The sequence below is a fragment of the Pinus tabuliformis genome, chromosome 8, assembly GCF_031772625.1.
Source record: "Pinus tabuliformis cultivar Carrire ecotype Pingquan chromosome 8, CPIR1, whole genome shotgun sequence".
NCBI lineage: Eukaryota > Viridiplantae > Streptophyta > Pinopsida > Pinales > Pinaceae > Pinus > Pinus tabuliformis.
Genome location: NC_142294.1, coordinates 1,093,968,415 through 1,093,990,205, shown reverse-complemented (window position 1 = coordinate 1,093,990,205; position 21,791 = coordinate 1,093,968,415).

Genomic DNA, 21,791 nt, shown 5'->3' with positions numbered 1-21,791 from the left:
CTGCATATGGTCCATCCAACAAATGCTAAAATGAAACACAAGTATCAATACTTACTTCATCATCATCATGAGGCTCCTCCATAGGAGTGTCCTCATCCATCCATGTCTACAAACTGCATGATCCTGGCCCAACTTGATCAATCTCAAGTTCATCATCCATCGTTGTCACTTCTGCAACATCCTCAATCATCACGGCTTCCTCTTCCTTGTTAGCACAATCTGCAACTTCGTCTTGCTTTGTTTTCCAACCGAGTTGAAGAAGTTTGTCTTCAACGTTCTTTTCCAAGACATCAAGTTCGTTTCGAATCCGGGGGTTCTCTTCTTTCATTCGCTTCAACTTGTATAAGGTAAGTAAGAGCTTCCCTTCGCATTCTTCCAAACCTGTCATGCCTTTTCGTTCAGCTTGGTCCAAGCACAAAGCTTCTCCTCTGCCAAACCTATTTCACCATTCACCTGAATCACACTGATATTCCACCTGTCTCCTGTGAAACTTGAACTTCCTACTAAGTCTTCGGTCTTCGTCGAATCAGCTCCTTGATTCAGTTCACCAGCTCTGATACCACCTGTAACAAAGTGCAGGTGTGTATCAGCTTCAACTCTTCAACACCAGCACCAGCTCCATGGGCACTAGCTCTGATACCACCTGTCACGCCCCTACACCTGCAGTAATCTTTCAATCGCTTATAGCGACGTGTGGCACTACCAATCGTTTTCTTTTCACCAATACTTATGATTGTAGACTATGCCTAACATTCTACTTATCCTACTTAGATGTGTTTCGCAACCAAGTATTATTAATGTGTTCATTTATACAAGTGAAAGCCCATAACATTCACATAAACAACATTATACAAGAGAAATGCACAACAATATAAAGGGAGGGGCAACTCCCTGCAATATGAATCTGCTCAAATCAATATATATAATCTTCTTTCACAAGTACAAGTTAAATATTGGGAAACCCCAAATTTACACTTACCCAATTTTCAACTTCGGCAAACTCGGTTGCCCAGCTCGTCCGCACCTCCGCACGGTCGCCGCACAACTCACCAACCCTTCATTCGCCTCGTCGCAGGATCGTGTTGTTTGCCCAACTTGGGTGCACTTCATCGTGACCAAGTCGCCACACACGGGTGCCTCCGCACGAGTCACACCTCCGTTCACAATCTCAACACTTCACCATTTCCACCCTTTCGTTGTGCACGGCGCGCCCTCACCCTATCGCTCATCTGCATGATTTTGCGTTTGCGCTTGCACGGCGTGCTCTCGCCCGGCTGCCTGTCCGCACGTACACCCATTCACCCAACCTCATTCACCCGAGTCGCCACATGACCTCACTCGGGTCACCGCACGACTTCACCCGGTTCGCCCGAACGGCCTCACCCGGGTTGCCACACGACTTCACCCGGGTCACCCGAATGACCTCACCCGGGTCGCCACACGACCTCGCCCAGGTCATCACACGACCTCGCCCGGGTCGCCTAAACGACCTCGCCCGAGTTCTACTCGAACGATTTTTCTAAACGACTTTCTCGAATGACCTTTCGAACAAATTCTCGAATGACTTCCTCAAACGACTTCCTCGAACGACTTCTCAACGAAGTCTCGAACGAATTTCTCAAATGACCTTTCAAACGAATTCTCGAATGAATTCCTCGAATGACTTCTCGAACGACTTTCTTGAATGACTTTCTCGAACGAATTCTCGAACAACTTCCTCGAATGACTTCTCAAACAAATTCTCAAATGACTTTCTTAAATGAGTTTTACACCCGAGTTCTGCCTGTTGTGCGGGCTCATCCATGCACTGCAAAACTCCTTGTTCGAACTCGTGAGATCGAATGATGGTCGTTTGCCTCCAAAAACCCTCTAATATATACAGGCAGGTGGCGGGCTATGTCACTTGGCTGACGCACACCAAAAGCCTAAGCCGACTCGTTCAACATGTTTTGTCTTGCCCAAGAGGAGGGTCGCCTTGCCCATCTCGTCCAACACCTTATAAATTCGTTTCTTGGCTCGTTTCATTTCATATTTCGCACGCCCTTCACACGGTGGAGTTGCCCTGCCCATCGCACGGACTGTAGGTCCTAACACCTAGGGTGGAAATTACCTATTCCATAGAGGTACGGTGATTTTTCTGACACCCCCCCCCTCAAACGCAACTTGGGGAATCGAACCTGGGTCCAAGCTCTCATACCATGTGGCTGTTCCATGTAAATCTCCTCTGATAGGTCTCCATGAAGAAAGGCATTCTTCACATCCATCTGATGTACTTCCCACCCCTGGGCAGCCACATTGGCAAGTGTAAGGTGTATGGAATCCATCTTTGCTACTGGAGCAAAGGTCTCATCATAATCAATGCCATGCACTTGTTGGAAGCCTTTAGCTACTAGCCTTGCTTTCCATCTGGTGATTTGCCCATCTGCAGTGCTTTTTGTCCTGTATACCCATTTGCATCGGATAAGTTTCCTTACTGGAGGAAGGGGGACCAGATCCCAGGTCTGGTTCTCGAGGAAGGAGTTATACTCCTCCTCCATGGTGAACTCCCAAGATGGATGCCCAGTAGCCTCAGCATAAGAGTGTGGATCAGAAGACTTAACCAAATGATAATGCCAGGATGGCAATGGTTCAGTGGCATTGAGGACAAGAGGAGGCTCAATAAACTCTAAGCTAGTCCTCTGTAGATCAAAATTATCCCCCACAAGACCATTTCTAGCAGTTGGGTGGTCTTATGCATATATCTCACGTAAACTCCTTGTTCTCTGATTCATGACAGGGGAATTTGATTCACTGCTGGAAGCTTGATCTGGGCTTGGATGTGGGTCGTCATATGCATGCACTGGATTTGTATCTGAACACTTTGTCTCTGCATCTGCATCCTCTGTATCTGCATCTGCATGCTCTACTGCGGCATCTGCATGCTCTATATCTGCATCTGAGTGTACTGAGTCATCATCTCAAACATGAGGTAGATAAAAAATGTCTGCATGTGACAATTGAGGTGCATGCGAGAGACTTTCCTCAAATTTGACACTTCGCTCAATGATGAGCTTGTCTGTAGAGGAAATTAGGAGTCAGTATCCCTTCACACCATGAGGGTATCCAACAAAGATGCTGTCAATGCTCTGTGGATAAAGAGATTTCCTCTTTTTAGAGGGGATCCTGGCCCATGCTCGAGAACTAAAAACACAAAATTGGGTGACCTATCGTTTAGTGTTGCTCCAAGCCTCAAAGTGGGTCTGATCCTTGATAGACCTATGAGGAGATCTGTTCTGGATGTAGTTAGCACAATTAAGTACTTCAGCCCATAGCTTATGAGGCAACTACTTAGCATGAAACATGCAGGAAGCCATCTCTCTAAGAGATCAGTTCTTTCTCTCAGCAACTCCGTTCTGCTACGGAGTGTATGGAACTGTGTATTGCAACTGTATGCCAGACTCACGGCAAAGGTTCTGAAGTGTTGTGTTAACATATTCCCCCCCCCCCCCAATTGTATGTATAGAGGGCTTTGATCTTCTGGCTGTGTCTCATCTAGTGCTTTGAAATCTTCAAAGTGCGCAAAAACTTCAGATTTGTTCCTGAGAAGATACTGTTGAGATTTTCTGTTTTATTAAATTTGGCAAAATTCTCATGTAGGTGACAACAATAGGATTAGTTGCTATATTAGCTCCATTATTCTTGAGTAGGAGTTAATGCATCCTATATTTGTTGTGAGAGAATTTATGATTCAGTTTTATACTCCAGCTATAAAGGAAATGTAAGCCCGTAGAGGAGATATATGTAGAAAATAGGGTGAGCTCAGAGTAGGTGTGAAGAATTAAATTGTTGTAATCTCCTGTTGAAAAATAAGATTTCTGATGCCTCTGTTTGGTGGATGTAGCCCAGATTGGTTGGGTGAACCACGTTAAATCTTTGTGTTATTTTTTTTTTTTATGTGCTGTGTATGCCTGTTAAATTTCCGCTGTGCATTGTTTGCTCCAACAATTAGTATCAGAGAATGTTGTGGAGCTAGTACGTATGACAGAGACGCCAAGTCTGCTGTGAAAGGTGGAGCTTTTTTGTTGGCGCGGTTTTGGCACAAACAATTGCGCCAATTTTGAGCTAAAGAAGTATTGGCGGGGTTTATTGAGTAACAGTCGCACCCATTGGCGCTGAAGATTCAGGAACTACGTGCTGGCACACCAGAAAGGGCTATTGGCACGGAAACAAAAGGTTTAATCGCGCCAATTTCAGGTGCGGGTATTCTGCAGTCGAGGAGCACCAGGTATTTTTCCCTCTGGTAAAAGTGCAATTTTTTTGTTTTTTGAAGTTATAATGACATGGTACGGCAGAGGCATTTTAGTATAAGGTAAAGGCATTTGTTAAATCACAACTTCTTTTATTAAAAGTTGGAATTGGAGATTTTGTTTGTTACAACATAGGAAAAACTCAAAGTGCTCGTTTTGAGATCGAGAAGTTCAATGGAAAAGACAACTTCGAAATCTGGAAAGTGAAGATGCATAATCTACTTATGCAACAAGGCATGGCGAGGGTGTTGTTGGGAAAATCCAGACAGCCTTACACCATGACAAATGATGAATGGAGCGATTTGGATGGAAGACCACTCAGCGGTATTCGACTGTGTTTGGCAGATGATGTTTTGTTTAACATCGGGTCAGAGAAAACTGCTACTAGTTTGTGGAAAAAGCTAGAGAAGTTGTACATGACAAAATCCTTAACCAATAGGATTCTTCTGAAGTGACAGTTGTACAGTTTGCGCATGAAGGAAGTTACAGCTATTACTGATCAATTGAATGTCTTTAATACTCTCCTGGTGCAATTAGAAAGTATAGAAGTAACATTTGAATCAGAAGATAAAGATATAACTTTATTATGCTCGTTGCCCGAGTCATGGGATCATTTTGTTACTTCTATAAGTCTTAGTATATGAGAAACCCTTGAGTTTGATGATGTTGTTGGAGCTTTGTTTTCCCAAGAGACAAGGAAGAGGTCAAAATCAGAAACCTCTACATCGGAAGAAATGATGGTTAGAGGTCGTTCTAAAGAAAGATGTTTCAGTAAGCACAACGAGTTGCGTTCAAAATCGAAAGGGAAGAAGAGTAAGGTAAAGTGCTGGTTTTGTGGCAAATCGGGACATTTGAAGAAGGACTGTTGGAAGAGACAACAAACATCCAAAGAAGACTCTTCAACAGAGAAGAGAGAAGCAAACAGGACAGATACAGGTTCGGCATCCAACACAGGTATGAATGATGAAGTGTTATCATTTGATTTTTGTAATCATGATCAACATTGGTTGTTAGATTCTGGTGCATCAAATCACATGTGCATTCATAGAGAATGGTTTAAAACTTATAAATCAGTTAATGATGGATTAGTTTACATGGGAAATGATGTCACATGTAACATTGTGGGAATTGGAAGCATCCATCTTAAAATGTTTGATGGGACAAATAAAATTCTAACTGATGTAAGACATGTACCTGAACTAAGGTAAAATCTCATTCCACTAGGAGTACTAGACACTAATGGATATAAAACTTTTATTCAAGGTGGAGTAATGAAAGTTTATAAAGGAATTTTACTAGTAATGAAAGCAAAGAAAGTTGGAAATATTTTTCAGTTAGAAGGAAGAACAGAGTCAGATCATGTTTCTACAGTGTCTGAAAATGATACTAATTCTATTCGTTTATGACATCAAAGGTTGGGCCATATGAGCGAAAGAGGTTTAAATATTTTATCTCATCGTAAATTACTTCCTAATTTAAAGTCTGATAAGTTAGATTTCTGCAAACAGTGTTTGTTTGGGAAACAAAGCAAGCAGAAGTTTGAAACTGGAAAGCATACTAGTAAGGGAATCCTTGATTATATCCATTCAGATGTTTGGGGTCCGTCTCCTACAACCTCATATGGAGGTTCGTCATATTTTGTATCTTTTATTAATGATTTCTCTAGAAAAGTGTGGGTCTACATGTTAAAGAATAAGTCTGATGTGTTTACAGTTTTCAAACAGTATAGAGCATTAGTTGAAAACATCACTGGAAGAACCATTAAATGTTTAAGAACTGGAAATGAAGGTGAGTTTACTTCAAAGGAATTTGATAATTATTGCAAGGATGCTGGGATCGAAATACATAAAACCATTGTATATACTCCTCAACAAAATGGAGTTGTTGAACGCATGAACAAGACTCTTTTAGAGAGAGAAAGAAGTATGCTGAGTAACGCCAATTTGCAGAAGGAATTGTGGACAAAATCGGTTTCTACAGCTTGCTATTTGATAAATTGATCACCATCAACTACAATAGGATGCAAAATTCCTCAAGAGGTATGGAAAGGTCATCCTTGTGATTATTCTAAACTGAAAGTTTTTGGTTGTGATGCATATGCTCTAGTTCCGAAACATCAGCGTTCTAAATTAGATCCTAAATCAAAAAGGTATATCTTTGTTGGATATGGTGATGGGTCTAAGGGATACAGATTGTGGGATCCTACTACTCATAAGATCATCATTAACAGAGATGTTAAATTTAATGAATCCTCACTTTAAAATCCAGATGTAGATGATAAATTGAAACAGGATAATGTATCTAAGCTTCAACACATTCAGTTTGAAACTAGTTCAAATACTGATGATAATCAAGATGAACATGGTTCAGATGTAAGTCATGAATAGGTTTCAGATGCAAACCATGAACAAGTTTCAGATGTAGATCATGAACATGTTTCAGATGCAGATCATGAAGAAGTTCCTACAAATAATAATCAGCAAATTGTGGAAGTACCAGAAACATCTTTAAGGAGGTCCACAAGAATTAAACGTCCTCCTAAAAGGTATGATGATTATGTTACTCCAGTTGCTTTACCCGCTAACGATGATGAACCTTTGTGCTATCAGGAAGCTGTAGAAGGTTCTAAAACTGAAAAGTGGAATGAAGCTATGAAGGACGAGATGATGGCATTAGACAAGAATGGCACATGCGATCTGGTAAAACTTCCTAAAGACAGAAAAACTGTGGGATGTAAATGGATTTACAAATTGAAAAGGGGTGTTGATGATACAGAGGACATGTACAAAGCAAGGCTGGTCGCAAAAGGTTTTTCTCAGAAAGCAGGCATTGATTTTCATGAGATCTTTTCACTAGTTGTAAAAATTGTTTCAATTTGAATTGTATTAGCATTAGTTGCTTTACTTGATTTAGAATTACAACAACTAGATGTTAAAACTGCATTTTTACATGGAGATTTAGATGGGGAGATTTACATGGAACAACCAGAAGGGTTTGCTCAAAACTGCAACAAGAAATTTGTCTGCAGGCTCAAGAAATCATTGTATGGTCTGAAGCAGTCACCTCGACAATGGTACAAGAAATTTGATTCTTTCATGATGAGTCAAAATTATATAAAAAGTGAATATGATCATTGTGTTTACCTTAAGAAATTAAGTAATGGCATGTTCGTTATCTTAGTGTTGTATGTTGACGATATGATTTTAGCAAGAAAAAGAATAGTAGAGATCAATAGGTTAAAGGCTCAGATGGATAGGACATTTGATATGAAAGATCTAGGAGCAGCAAGAAAAATTTTGGGCATGGAGATTTTTAGAGAGAGGAGCAATGGTAAGTTGTGGCTATCACAACATAAGTATATTGAGAAGATACTCTTGAGGTTTGGTATTAACAATTTGAAACTTGTTTCAGTCCCTTTAGCTTCTGATTTTAAACTTTCTTCTAGTTTATGTCCTAATACAAATGAAGAAAATGAATGTATGTCTCGAATTCCATATGCCAATGTAGTAGGTTGTTTGATGTATGCGATGGTTTGTACTCGACCAGATATTTCACATGCAGTTGGGGTTGTTAACAGGTATATGGCAAATCCAGGAAAAGAACACTGGTCAGCAGTGAAATGGGTGCTTCGGTATTTGAGAGGCACAAGTGATTATTGTATCACTTATAACAGGAGTAGTGAATTTGTTTGCGGATATGTTGATTCCGATTTTTCAGGTGATTTGCATCAAAGAAGGTCAACTTCAGGATATGTCTTTACTCTTGCAGGTGGAGCTATTAGCTGGATGTCAAAGCTACAGAACATTGTTTCTTTATCCACTACTGAAGCAGAATACATAGCTGCTTCACATGCTTGCAAAGAAGCGGTTTGGTTGAAAGGTTTGTTTGGTGAGTTTGGTAGGTTGTAGGACAACATCAAGTTATTTTGTGGTAGTCAAAGTGCAATTCATTTAGCTAAGAATCCGGCCTATCATAGTAAATCAAATCATATACCTATCAAGTACCATTTTGTAAGACAGGTTATCACTAAAAGGGGAGTCTCTCTTAAAAAAGTGCATACGAAGGAAAACTGTGCAGACATGTTCAGGAAACCGGTTTTGTTAGAGAAGCTATGTTGGTGTTTGGCTTCTCTTGGCTTGCAGAAAAGATAAAATAATAAATAAACAGGGTATGAGGCTAATTGTTGTCAAGGTGATGATTGTTGAGATTTTATGTTTTATTAAATTTGGCAAAAATCTCATGTAGGTGAAAACAATAGGATTAGTTGCTATATTAGCTCCATTATTCTTGAGCAGGAGTTAATGCATCATATATTTGTTGTGGGGGAATTTATGATTCAGTTTTATACTCCAGCTATAAAGGAAATGTAAACCCGTAGAGGAGATGTATGTAGAAAATAGGGTGAGCTAAGAGTAACTGTGAAGAATTAAATCGTTGTAATCTCCTGTTGAATAATAAGATTGCCGATGCCTCTGTTTGGTAGATGTAGCCAAGATTGGTTGGGTGAACCACGTTAAATCTTTGTGTTATTTTTTTTTTCTGTTTTTTATGTGCTGTGTATCCCTGTTAAATTTCTGCTGCGCATTGTTTGGTCCAACAGATACACGCAAGTATACTGTGAGAAATCATCAATAAATGTAACCACATACCTTGCTTTGTTGATATAAGGATGAGGAAAAGGCCCCATGAGCTCACTATGGATTAGATCTAGAGGAGAGGATGCTTTGTGAGTCTTGCCAGTGTCAAACTTTTCTCTAGGATGTTTTCCAAGGACACACCCTTCACAAACTCCATTGGAGAAACTGATATTTGGCAAGCCTTCCACCATCTCATGCTTGCTTAGCTGCTGCATATACCTGCAATTTAAGTGACCAAACATCTCGTGCCAAAGCTTACTACTATCATGAATATGTGTAAGCAATAAGGAGGATTCAGATTCAATAAATTCAGAAAATGTATACAGTCTCACTCCATTGTTTACCTCATCGATTCCAATTTTAGAGATGCTATGTAGGTCATATATGTTCACTGCATATGGAGTGAATTCCACTCTCTTTCCAGTTCCAAAATGAGTGATCTGATAAACTGAAAGTAGGTTTATCGAAAGTTTTGGAACATGAAGCACATCTTCAAAGCTTCTGTGTAAAATTTCCACTCTACCTTTTCTGGTGACCTCAATAGGTGAGTCATCTCCGATGAGGATGGGAGGTCCTTTGCATGCATCCAAAGAGGAATAAACTTCCTTTGCAACAGCCATATGATGTGATGCACCAGAATCTATAATCCATGCATCAGAGGAAGAATTAATTGCAACTAAAGCATGAAAATTGTTACCTTTCCCGTGTGGCGGATCCTTATTTTTCTTCCTGGCGCCCTGAGGGATGTGGTCCCCAAGGTTGTGGTTCTGAAGGATTTCTGCCATTTGGTCAATTTGTTTCTTCATGAAAGAGGATTCTCGATGGAATCCTCTTTGACAGTGGGTCATCTATTTCCTTTCTTCCCTTTCTCATTTCTCGAGCTGGAGGAGTCAATGAAGGGCTTGGTGTACCCTTCCTTCCTTGGATGGGAATGCACTTTTCCCTTGTCTTTTTGCTTCTGATTTTTCTGATTTGAATCAGATATGTGATTTTTATTATGGTTGCCATCATGCACACCAAGTGCATGTGCTTTTGGAGGTTTGATTTTCCGCATGCCAATGAGTTTATCTTGCTCAAAAGTAAGGGACTCCATGAACTCTTTGAGAGAAGGCATAGGGTAGGATTTACCTATTGCGAGCCTTAATGAATGAAATGTAGACACAAAGACGGAGTATTCCAGTTTGAGCTTTGACATAATAGAGAGAATTTGGCGACTCTCCTCCTTGGATTTGTCAATTCCAACCCTTGAGTTGCAGTAATAGATCATTATATTTGGTGAAGAAGTCTTGAATTTTGTCATAGTTTTGTGGATCCAATGACAGAAGCTCCGCTTCAAGCAGATGTCCTTTCATCTCATCCTATTTCCCGTAGAGTTCTTCAATCTTTTTCCAAATCTCATTGGGAGTATTGTAGGCAGATAGATGAAATTGCAACTCTGGGGAGATGCACATGCATATGGATCCGTGGGCCTCGTCCATGCGGTTGAGGTACTTGGATTTCTCTATGGCTGAAGTGGGTTCCACTTCTGCAGCCATGGTAATCCTGTACAACCCTTTTTGATGAAGGTATCTAGCCATTTGTTCATTCCATTCGTGATAGTTGTACGGTGTTAGGATCGATGCTTTGGGAAACTTCATTTTTCTATCAATCTTAGATCTCCAAGCTGTAATACCTGGAAAATAAAGTACTGGTGCGCCTTTTATCTAGCAACATGTGGGCTCTGATACCATGTGGAGGTTTTCCATTACACCAAAACCCGCAGGTGTTGGTAAACATTACAAACGAGTGACTAGGATCTCTAGTGTGGAAATTACAGATTCCATAGAGGTGTTGTGATTTTTCCAACAAGTTAGAAATCCCAATAGATTTAAGCTTGGGATCAGCTACTAGTTCACGGATCAACTAGTAGCACTAGAGAGAATAATTACCATTTCCCACATATACTCGTTTTTTTTCATGTTATACTATACATCGCTCTCCTTTGGCTGACAAATTCCATCTTGGGTGAGATGGAACCACCGTTTTGTGACAGCCGAAAGCTAAATGTTGTCTCTAGTTTGTCCCTCTTTAATATTATTGAAGTTATAAATTGCAAAAACGTGAGATTCAACATGGAATCTGATATGTTTTGTGTCTAGCTATCATTAATGTGATAAAGTACAAAAACGTAATAAAATAGAAAAACAAGAGATTGTACCATGGAGTCTGATTCCATATGTTAGGGATCATCTGCACCTCATCGTTTGCCCATTTTGACATGATCTAATATAGTTGTTTTGTGTCTAGCTATCATTAATGTGATAAAGTACAAAAACGTAATAAAATAGAAAAACAAGAGATTGTACCATGGAGTCTGATTCCATATGTTAGGGATCATCTGCACCTCATCGTTTGCCCATTTTGACATGATCTAATATAGTTATTGCCGCAATTAATTCATCGCTACTCGTTCAACTGTTTATTTTTCATCGCAATCTAATAAGGCACCATGAGAAAAACTCTGAAACTCTTGAAGACTCATAAAGGAAGCACAATCCACGGCATAAAGTGGATAAAACTATAATCTTCAAAAACGACCAATACATATAGATATTACTGACTTCAGATGAAAAAAAAAAAGCATATAGATATTACTGACGAGCCAGGTCGCTCTAGAGCCATGGGTCAGGGGGATTATCTTGGCCTATCCCTGGCCTATGACCGGATGATGATGGACGAAACGCCATCACTGCAATGGCCGTCTTCTTTGCTGGCGCATTTTTAGGCCGTGAAAAAATTTGAGTTCCACCGGCCTTGCTGGCTAGCGTCTCAGCCTCCTTGCTTTTTTGGGCCTCGTTATGACCAGGAAAATATTGTACTGACACTTTGAACTGGTTAGCTGCCAGTATATTCTCCGAGCTCCTTCTCACGCATGCGTCTTGAAAGAAGCTCTGTTCCTCCTTGTTGTGATGAAGGTCAGCTCGAGGTTTGTAGGTCATATGCCTAGCTTCCCCAGTGAAGGAGGACGGTAGAGCACATGATAGCATGAGAGCGGCCCATATTGACAAGAAACCAAACCTCATTGTGTCTTTTCCAAAATCCAAAATTGTAATAACGAGCAAAGGAGAAGCTCAGCTTAATAATAGACTTCCAAGGGTGTTAAGAAAAAACCCTATTATGGGATAAAGTGCAAAGAAGGTTAGCTTAATAATAGAGCTCCAAGGGTGTTAAGAAAAATCCGTAATCGATCACAAAGAGAGAGAAAGAAAACAACGAACGAATGTTTCAGCACATTGCAGTTTATTTCAACGTACATTCTTGAAATTCTTTGAGAGTGTAGAGGAATACTCTGTCACTATCAATTACGTTACCACAACTGTTTACTCAAAACCTCCACGCACACTCCCAGAGTCCTCAATTTTAGGCTGTGACACTACTATGACCCTTGAAATGTATATGAAAGCACAAATGGTTAATCAACACAAATCCTTCTCCTTTGGAGTTCACAGGATGTGAAATTCACAACAAAGCGTTGGTGTGACACGCGATTTAACAATCTGGAACGAAATAAAACCAGCCTCTGTGGTAGGAACCAGAAGAAACAGGAACACAAGTGTGAAGGTATCTGTGAGAATGGGTAGTATTTCAGCTGTAAGATTCCTCCAGCCCATGCATGGCAGTCTCTAAGGCCTCACTCCAGCTAACCATCAATTTAATATTCAATCCACGTCCGACAATGACTCCCGTCCCATCACATAGCAGATACAGTTTACATTTTTGTGTCGCCGACAAATTCACCTGCTTTTTTTCACTTAAACAAATTCACCTGCTTGCTTATCGTTCCACAGCAAGGGAGGGTGTCTGCATTAATTAATCGGAATACAGTGTCTTCAAGTACTTTCTCTAACTGGGCGCAAGAATATACCATGAATCTAAGGTATTGTCGTTTCCATTCTTTTTTGTTGACAAACAGAGTAACTTTTGCTTTATTCTTTGTTTAATTGAAAATTTCGAAGTGCTTTCCTTACGCCCTCTAGTGAGTCAATGTGAGACCAGAGATTAAATAATTACGGAGGTGGCGGACATAAGTAGAAACTCATTTGGATGTCTCACATTCTGCGAATCTAAATTTAATCTTCAAAGGGAAGTGGTAGTTGCAAGAATGATCGGCTGTCATTGGTTGTAGAAATTTCTTATGAGCAATATATCTTGTTCGTTCCTTTAAATTTCCATTTTTCTGCTCTCTTTTCTGCTAACATGACAACGAGGAAAAAATGTACGATAGAATCTCTTTCCCTGTACTTACCAACTGGATCTCTCATTGTTAATGTTTATTTTTACATATTACAATTTACGGGTCTCCATAGTCACAAGCATTTATAGCGTTCTCACAATGGCTCACTTTCTCATCCTGAACTCTCCAATGAATCTCCAATTGTTTACAGTTATTTATACATTTATGGTTTACGTGGTTGTTGTTAAGAATCTCATTCCAGAGCGTTAATCATGATGTCTCGCTTTGTAAGAGTGGACCACATGGAAGGCACTAGAAACTTTATATACTTGTCAAGGAAGAACTTTATATACATGTCAAATTCTATAAATTTCATTGTTTTGTAAAAATAACTGAATATGAATATTAATTGTTATTTTTATTAATTAAAATATTAAATAAAATTATGAAACATGAATTTTAAAACATATAAATAAAATACAATTTAAAAATTATTTATATTTTATGAATTTAAATTTTAAAAATTATTTAAATTTTTTTAAATGTAACAAAGTTTTTTCAGCAAAGGGATTTAGTAACTTAATGTAATTGATGATATATTTGAGTTTATAAATTATTAAAGTCTGATTATTTCAATTAATATTAAATAAATTTAAATTACTAGGATAAAAAAGATAATTCTGTTTCATAAATTATTATGCAAATTTTAAACCATTCATACTAGGTGCACTTTATTAAATTTTAGAAATGTGAAAAAAGCTTATTATAATTAGATTTTTTTTGCAAAAAAAATATGGAAGTCAAAAAAACTTAACTTGTAAGTATTCTCGTTACATAGTAAAAAAAACTTAACTGGTAAGTATTCTCATTACATAGTTTACAAGTATTCTCATAACATAATTTATTAATGATTATGTGAATTCAAACTATAATAAATTAAAAATATATATTTTTTATTATTAGAATTAAAATATTTGAATTTATATTTATGTTGTAAAATATTTATTTTAATAAAACATTGAAGGATTATTAGGAGATTATCATAAAATATTTTTTTCTCTTAAAAATATGTAATAATACATAATATAATTTTGTCTTATTAGCTATGTCATTCCCATGTGGCAAGGGAAAAGGTTTTTATGGCTGATTATTATTATTTATGAGGGTTGCCTCCATGTTTTATTTGGGAGACTTAAAGGCATCTTTTGATTAGGAGAAGCATTAGTGTTGGACGAAAGTGACAATGAATTTTCTTATCTTTGGTTTGGAATTTGTCATCTTATGCCCCTAGTCAATTCCTCAATTCCTTAATTTTGGCCGTAAAGTATTCTCATATCTACCGTATTTAATGTAACTCCATATAGTCCATGCTACTATGAGGGAGTAGGTCCCTCATATGATTGGAAGCTAGAGTGGAATTCTAATTTTGCTTTTTTATTTTACTAGAATGGAGTGTGTGAAGATAGTATGGTATTCTTATATGCCAAAAATTTTCACATCCGAGGGAGATAGCGATTCGAAAAACCCAAATCACTAGTGGAATACTTTGTTCAATTATTCATGTTACAAAAAATAAGTGAGCACTCCCTAGTTCATCAGGACATGGTCTAATCGCCTCTCATGGATCTATAAATATGGTGATGCATTCATTGACTTATGCATATAACTATTGGTCTAATGGTAATCATGATCCACTTAAAGTGGTGTCAAAGCATAGGTCACAAAATCAATACACACCAAGCTTATGTCAGGGGTAGATTATTACAGAAGACAAGTCAGGACTCCCTAGTATATCACAACATGCTTTAACTGCAACTTATGGGTCCTTAAATATGATGATGTGTTTGTTGACTACTCATTGTAGGTTTTTATCTACTGAAATTTTTGCTCGATGTAAAGAAGTTGTCACTATGTTCATTGATTTCAATTGCAACATCATTGATGTCAAATGAATCCTCGACCAGGTCTACAATGTTATTAATTTTGAGGAAAATGCACTAGGAAGCTCAATTGGGGCCAAACCATGATCAAGAAGAAGAGAATAACAATAGAGGGTATAGTAGGCAGATGGAATAGATTTGTGGCATGAATTAAGATTTTCCCTCTCCATCACATGCTCGCATAAATGAAATTTGGTGTTTTCTACATGCATGAAAGATGAGGTCTAGTATAAACCCCGAGGAAGTGGTCTAATATGAGCTAAAGGTGTCATGCTGATGTAATTGTCCACATGGTGTGGAAAATATAAAAGCTTGGTGAAACACTTTTAACACAAATCAACCATTTTTATGGGAAATTGTTGAGCCTTAATCAAGGCCACTAATCCATCAATGGTGACAATAATTAAACCATGTTGAAGTAGCTACCAAACATAATTAGTATTCCTTAAATATATGAGGGTATACAATCACTAAGCACTCAATGTAACATATAAAATCATTAGGTAGCATGGTGTGGCAGTAGTATGACATGCCACTTCTAATAGATGATAAGTGGCATCTCCACTTATGTGGAAAAAATAACGAGTGAAACATGGCAAGAAGAAATGGTGTTTTGGTCACGAATTTGACTATTGGCAGGTGAGACATGGAAGGTAAATGCCAACACTGAAAAATATGGTAGGCTTTGGTTCGTCAAAGCATCTAACATGGAAAATTACTTTGTAGGTGATGTAGCAGTGGTGGGTCTTATAGTAGGGTATCGAGGTTCCATTCATGAAAGTGCAACATTTTTGTAAAAAATCAATACCATTGTTGGATATGACGTGGTAGGTATGATCAGGTAGAGATGACATGGAAAAGGTACCATGTGGCACTCTATGATTAGCCCACCATGAGTTGACTAGGTAGACCTACAGTTCTTGGGAATTATCACTGACCATGTTTGGTGATATTTTCTTTTATATTTTATTTTAGCTAAAATGTTGAAAAAACAAGTGTGCTAAAACTAGCACATCTAAAGGTTCTTCCCTTTTGGTGCCCATATTGGTGTACGGCTAGAATGGATACATGTTAGAGTAGTCTGTTATGGCGTAGGTAAGTGTGGCTAGAAACTACCAACATTTGTAGCCAAGGGAGAAAAGGTCCATCACTTATGGATTTTTCTACTAGCTTCAGGGATCATACTAGAGAAATATGTTAGGAGGAGGTCATAACCAATGGTCTTGGGAGATAATTGGGCTAGAACTTGGAGCTGATGTTTCTATAGGGTCTTCAGTATCTCGTATGTAAGCACTAATTCAAAGCACTAGGCCACAATGTGCTAAAATCAAGCACCCAATGGTTGTGAGTGTAGATAAACATATGGTATAGTGGAATCTATTATGTAAAGGAAATTGTTCCAACTCACCAAGGATCTACCAAAGGAATTTGGCCATGCAAGTTATGGTAGTTTAGCATTAAAAGGTTAAAGTTCTTGTGGTGTAACTAGTTGGATGAAAGGGATCTAAAAAGTAAATAAACACTATAGAGGTAATAAAAAACATGCAACTCTAAATGGTGCTATGGAAGAAGAAACGTGGATTAAAGGAAGGCACCCTAGTTAGAACATGATATGCACCGCTAAATTTGACCTAGGTGAAATTGATGTTAAGAGGAAATGAACCATGCCTAAATTTTAATAGGATCCACAGTACCATGTTTCAATAGCATGGATCGACACCCATGGTAAAGAAAGCCCCTAAAATATAAAAACAATTAAAATAAATTGAAACAAAGGTTGAGTCTATGCATATGTGAAGTGAAAATTACTCAAGGAAAATATCAAAAACCTATAAAAGACCAAGTGAAGAAGGGTAAGTGAAATTAAGTGTAGGAATGTTGAGTAGATTGTATTGTAGAATGAAGCATGATGATAATGCTGAGTTTGTTTAAACAAAGAAAGAAATATATTAGAATGTAGATCTATGGTGCATTTGAATATCAAGTTAAGCTAAGAGATGAAGAGAGCAAGAGCGGGGCATGAGAAGTAAAAGATCTAAGCTAGCAAAAAGAATAATCGAGATTAATGAATCTGAATTTATAAAATTGAATGTGATTCCTTTGGATGTCATTTAAAAATGTGAGGAAAAAATGATTTCATAGGAAAATCAAATTGGTGTCTATAAATAAGAAGATATAGGTGTCTACTTCATGTTAGTGTTTGTAAATCAAAGGTGGTATGTGTCACGTTCAGGTTGGTGCTTGTAACTTCGACGAGATAAAATTCTCCTTCAGGTTGCTTCATGTATATTAGAGGAGATAAGTGTGTTATTTAGGTTGGTTCCTACAAATTAGAGGGCGTTGATCACTCCCATAGGTTGGTTTTTATAAATTAGAGTGGATTGATATCTCCCTTAGCTTCATGCATTTAAATCATAAGGGTTGAGTGTTGCATTTTGGTTGGTGCTAGTAAATTAATGTAAAGGTAGGTTGGTTCCTTAACTAATTTTTAGAAAAATCAGTTTTGTGCTTTTTTCCCACCAATGGTTCCATGAACATTTTTTCTTGTTATATGATTGATATGTTCAATGGCTTGAGTTTTCTTACATTATTAAAATAGTAAAATCGATGATTATACTAATTCAACCCCGCTGCCCCACCCTCACAGTATAATCATAATTCCAATAAATGGTATTAGAGTAGGTTCCTTTAGGAGTAGTCTCACCACTCGATGGAAGATCTCAAAGGAAACATGGTTAATCAAGATGGATTTCAAAAAGATAAAATATCATTATTTAATTGATCAAATTATGCAATATAGAAGGTAAGAATTAAGTATTATCTAATGGGTGTTGATTTAGATGTATTAGTGTGACCATTGGATGGAAGACCTCAAAGGAACCATGGTTAATCAACATAGATTTCAAAAATATAAAGTATCATTATTTAATGGATCAAATTATGCAATACGGAAAGTAAGAATTAAGTATTATCTAATGGATGCTCACTTAGATGTATGTAAATATTTAATAGATGGGAATATATATATATATAATACAAAATCCTTGAATTCCATATTTAATGGGCTATGAAAATTAAATTCTAGTAAAATGATTTATTGTGAAACCATAAATGAAATGTGAGATAAGCTATAATGGTCTATAAGAAAGATGGTATGCAAGCTTCAAAATGAGAGGAGATTACAATGCGCAATTGTTAATTCCTTTCAAGTATATCATCTCCAAATCATGTGCATTTTTTTTCCTTTTCTAAGATTAAAAGCGAAGAGTAAGAATAACACTGTTACAATAAGATTGAAATCCCTCTTTCTCTTATACAATATTTTATTTCCTAGCTATTATCCCGTATGGTACTTCGGCACTTCCAGATTTTTGGTATTAGGTTAGTTCTTTTCCTCCTAAGTGAAGCTACGGAGCTAGTTTTAATTTTTGGGAAAAAAACAACAAACTAGATTCACTCATTTTATGCCTATTAGTGATAAAGATAGGCTCTAGCTTAAACTTGTATATTCCCATTGTATGAATATTGTTAATTTTCTTCAAATAATTTTATACATACCTTCACTTATATCTAAATTTTGTTTTGATTTTGCATATGTCTAATCAAGTTTTTCTCACAAATACATAATACTCTTAAAATGACCATCTATCTACTTACAAAGTCAAGCATCATCATTACATATCCATAAGCAACACATGTCGAGTGAAATCAGTTTCATATGAAGAACCATTTAGCCTAATTTATCACTAGTACATCTAAGTATTAATTCATGCAACCAAACTTCTATCATTTATAATGAAAAAAGGTTTTTAATATTAAACGACAATATGATATAAAAATAATATAATTCCTATGCTCCACATGTTTCTGGTACCGGGGTACTTCAAATACCCGGGACAAGTATCCCGCATGACTAGAAGTTTTTCCCGAATTTACAGGAAACACCAAGTTGGGATTAAAAATAAAAATAAAATAATTTAATTATTTCCATCCAAAACTTGCCAATGAAATTCCATCTTGCAAAGAAATATGTAAAAGATTGAGCTTTGAAACATTGCCAAAAAAATCAAAATATTAATATATCAACAATTTTCCAATCAAATTCCTTTCGAGCAAAGAAACATGAAAATATATATTTTATACTTAAATCAATATGAAAATTGAATTAAAAAATGGCTTTTTAATAATATTTATATTTCATAATTTCAACTGTAGTTTTCCATCTTTTGTCGAGTCTGTTTAAATGTTTTTATATCCATCCACCATCAGTGTATATGAGGAGAATGAATAGTTTTGCAATGACAAAGACCAGAATAGGTCGGACACCTCATCTTCATTTGGATAGAATGGCATTCCATAAATGGGTTGTTTCTCTTAGTTCGAGACCCATATCCAGATCTAAACCAACAACATACCCTTCCCTTCGCAATTTGCATAGTGCCATGAGTTGCAACCTCAAATACTCCTAAGTTTGCAGTTATTCATTGCATTGAAGCTCTCAAAATGTCAAAAAATTGTTGCAGTGAAGCTCCCGAAAAGCTCCAAAGTACCTGTTGAAGCTCCCGACGGTTTTGGAGCGTTTCCGATCAGCTCCCAAGCTCCCAAAAGTGAGAGAGCTTAGGGTATGTGCTATCCAATCCCTCGAGCATTAATTCTTTCTTGGAAAATTTCTAAAATTTCTAACTAGCTCACCAATTTAATCTTCTAGTTGCCCCAAACTAAGATAGACTTGCCACTAGAATCAACAATCTTTTTGCATCTTCGTGCCTTTTAGTTTGGAGGCCCAAATGCATTTTTCTCCCACACTACTTTATTTAACCTCAAACTTAATATCTTTCTCCATCTAAGATGTTTATTATAGTATTTCTCTCCCATCATAATATATATTTTATTTTCCATTTTTTATCCTCTTAATTTTGATTTTTTAGGGAAAGTGCATCTTGGATTTTTCCACTCATAGTTGTTTCCAAGTGGTAAGAAATATTTTGACTCTCGTGCTATTTCTTTGAGTAATTTCCAACATTTGACTTATTAATAATAATAGATTAAGTACATCACACTAATTTAGATTGGTCACGTTGGTTCACAAATCTAAGGTGCTGGTTTCTTTGAGTAATTTTCAACATTTAACTTATTAATAATAATCGATTAAGTACATCACACTAATTTCTATTAATCATATTAATTCACAAATCTAACAATATTTTGACTCTCCAGCTTTTCCTTTAAATAATTTCCAAATTTTACTTATTAATAAAAATCTACTAAGTAAATCACACTAATTTTTATTGATCACATTGCTTCACGAATATAACAGCAAATAGGGCATATCTTGTCTGGGCAAAACTACTGAAATAATACCTTTATTACCATGCCTTCCAGCTACTTTATCACCCACTTGTATCTTACGTTTTTGTGATATATATACGTGTACTGTTTCTGCATCACCTTCCTGACCTTCAACTCTCACTGTCTCATGCTGGGGAACTGGTCCTATCTCATTAACACGAAACAACCGGACAAAGGGGAACGGGTCAATGGTTTTCCTATCAATCCATTTCTACACATAGTAAATCATTAACATAGATAGATAAGTGAAGGGTATTAAAATCGAATTGAAATAGAAAATTTAAGATCAAAGTAGTTTTCTCTCAAAATCACTTGACTAAATAGTCTATTGGCATGTTCGAAATAATGAACTCCATCCAAAATGATATGTGGTACAGGCCCAAGCTGTGGCCTCCATATTCTTTCCATAGATAGTACCATCGGCAGCAACACGACTTGGAAACAAAACCCCAATTTTAAAAATCAGCTACCAAATTTAGGGCTACATATCACATTTGGTTCAGGTCATTAAGCTCCGCCTGATTGTTGCTTCAAATTCTACATGTCAATACAGAAATAAACACAAGAGTAAATGGTTACACAATTCACCTATCATTGAGAAATTGAAATAATTGCTCAGTATATTAATAAAATGTATTTTTAATCTATTAATTCCACGCTCTGCGCATACTGTTGGTGATTGAGTACGTGGACGAGCCATCCAGCCCAACAAAGATGTTGCAGAAACTCAATAAAACCATTTTTTTTCTTTTCATTGTTGTTTGCATAAACAAATACATGTATTAATCATAAAATATGCAGCTCATTAAAAAAAATTACAAATTCAGCCATACACATGACAAATATTCACAAGATAAATCAAATCTGAAAATGAAAATAATGAAAGATTTAAGGCAACAATGAATATAGATGGTCACACTTAGTCTGATGGCCACGGTATATATCTTCGCAATATGTAATTATATTCATTGGAAGACGAGTGTGCCACGGTATATATCTTCGCAATATGTAATTATATTCATTGGAAGACGAGTGTGCCACGGTATATATCTTCGCAATATGTAATTATATTCATTGGAAGACGAGTGTGTTTGATTGACTTTTTTACATGAAAGAAGAAAACAAAATTTGAAATAAAATGTTTTCTATCCTGCAACGTCAATGAGTGTAAAGTGAGAAACTTAATTGCTCCTTCTTTAGCAGAACAATGTGAACAGATTAACAATGTCGAATAGGCGCGGGCCTAAACATTAATCTCAGATTAATCTTGGACATCCGTAGTTACAGCATGCAGGATTAATATTTACAACATAACTTTGGATCTCAAAGAGCCAAATAATGCAGCCATGAATACACAATTACAACA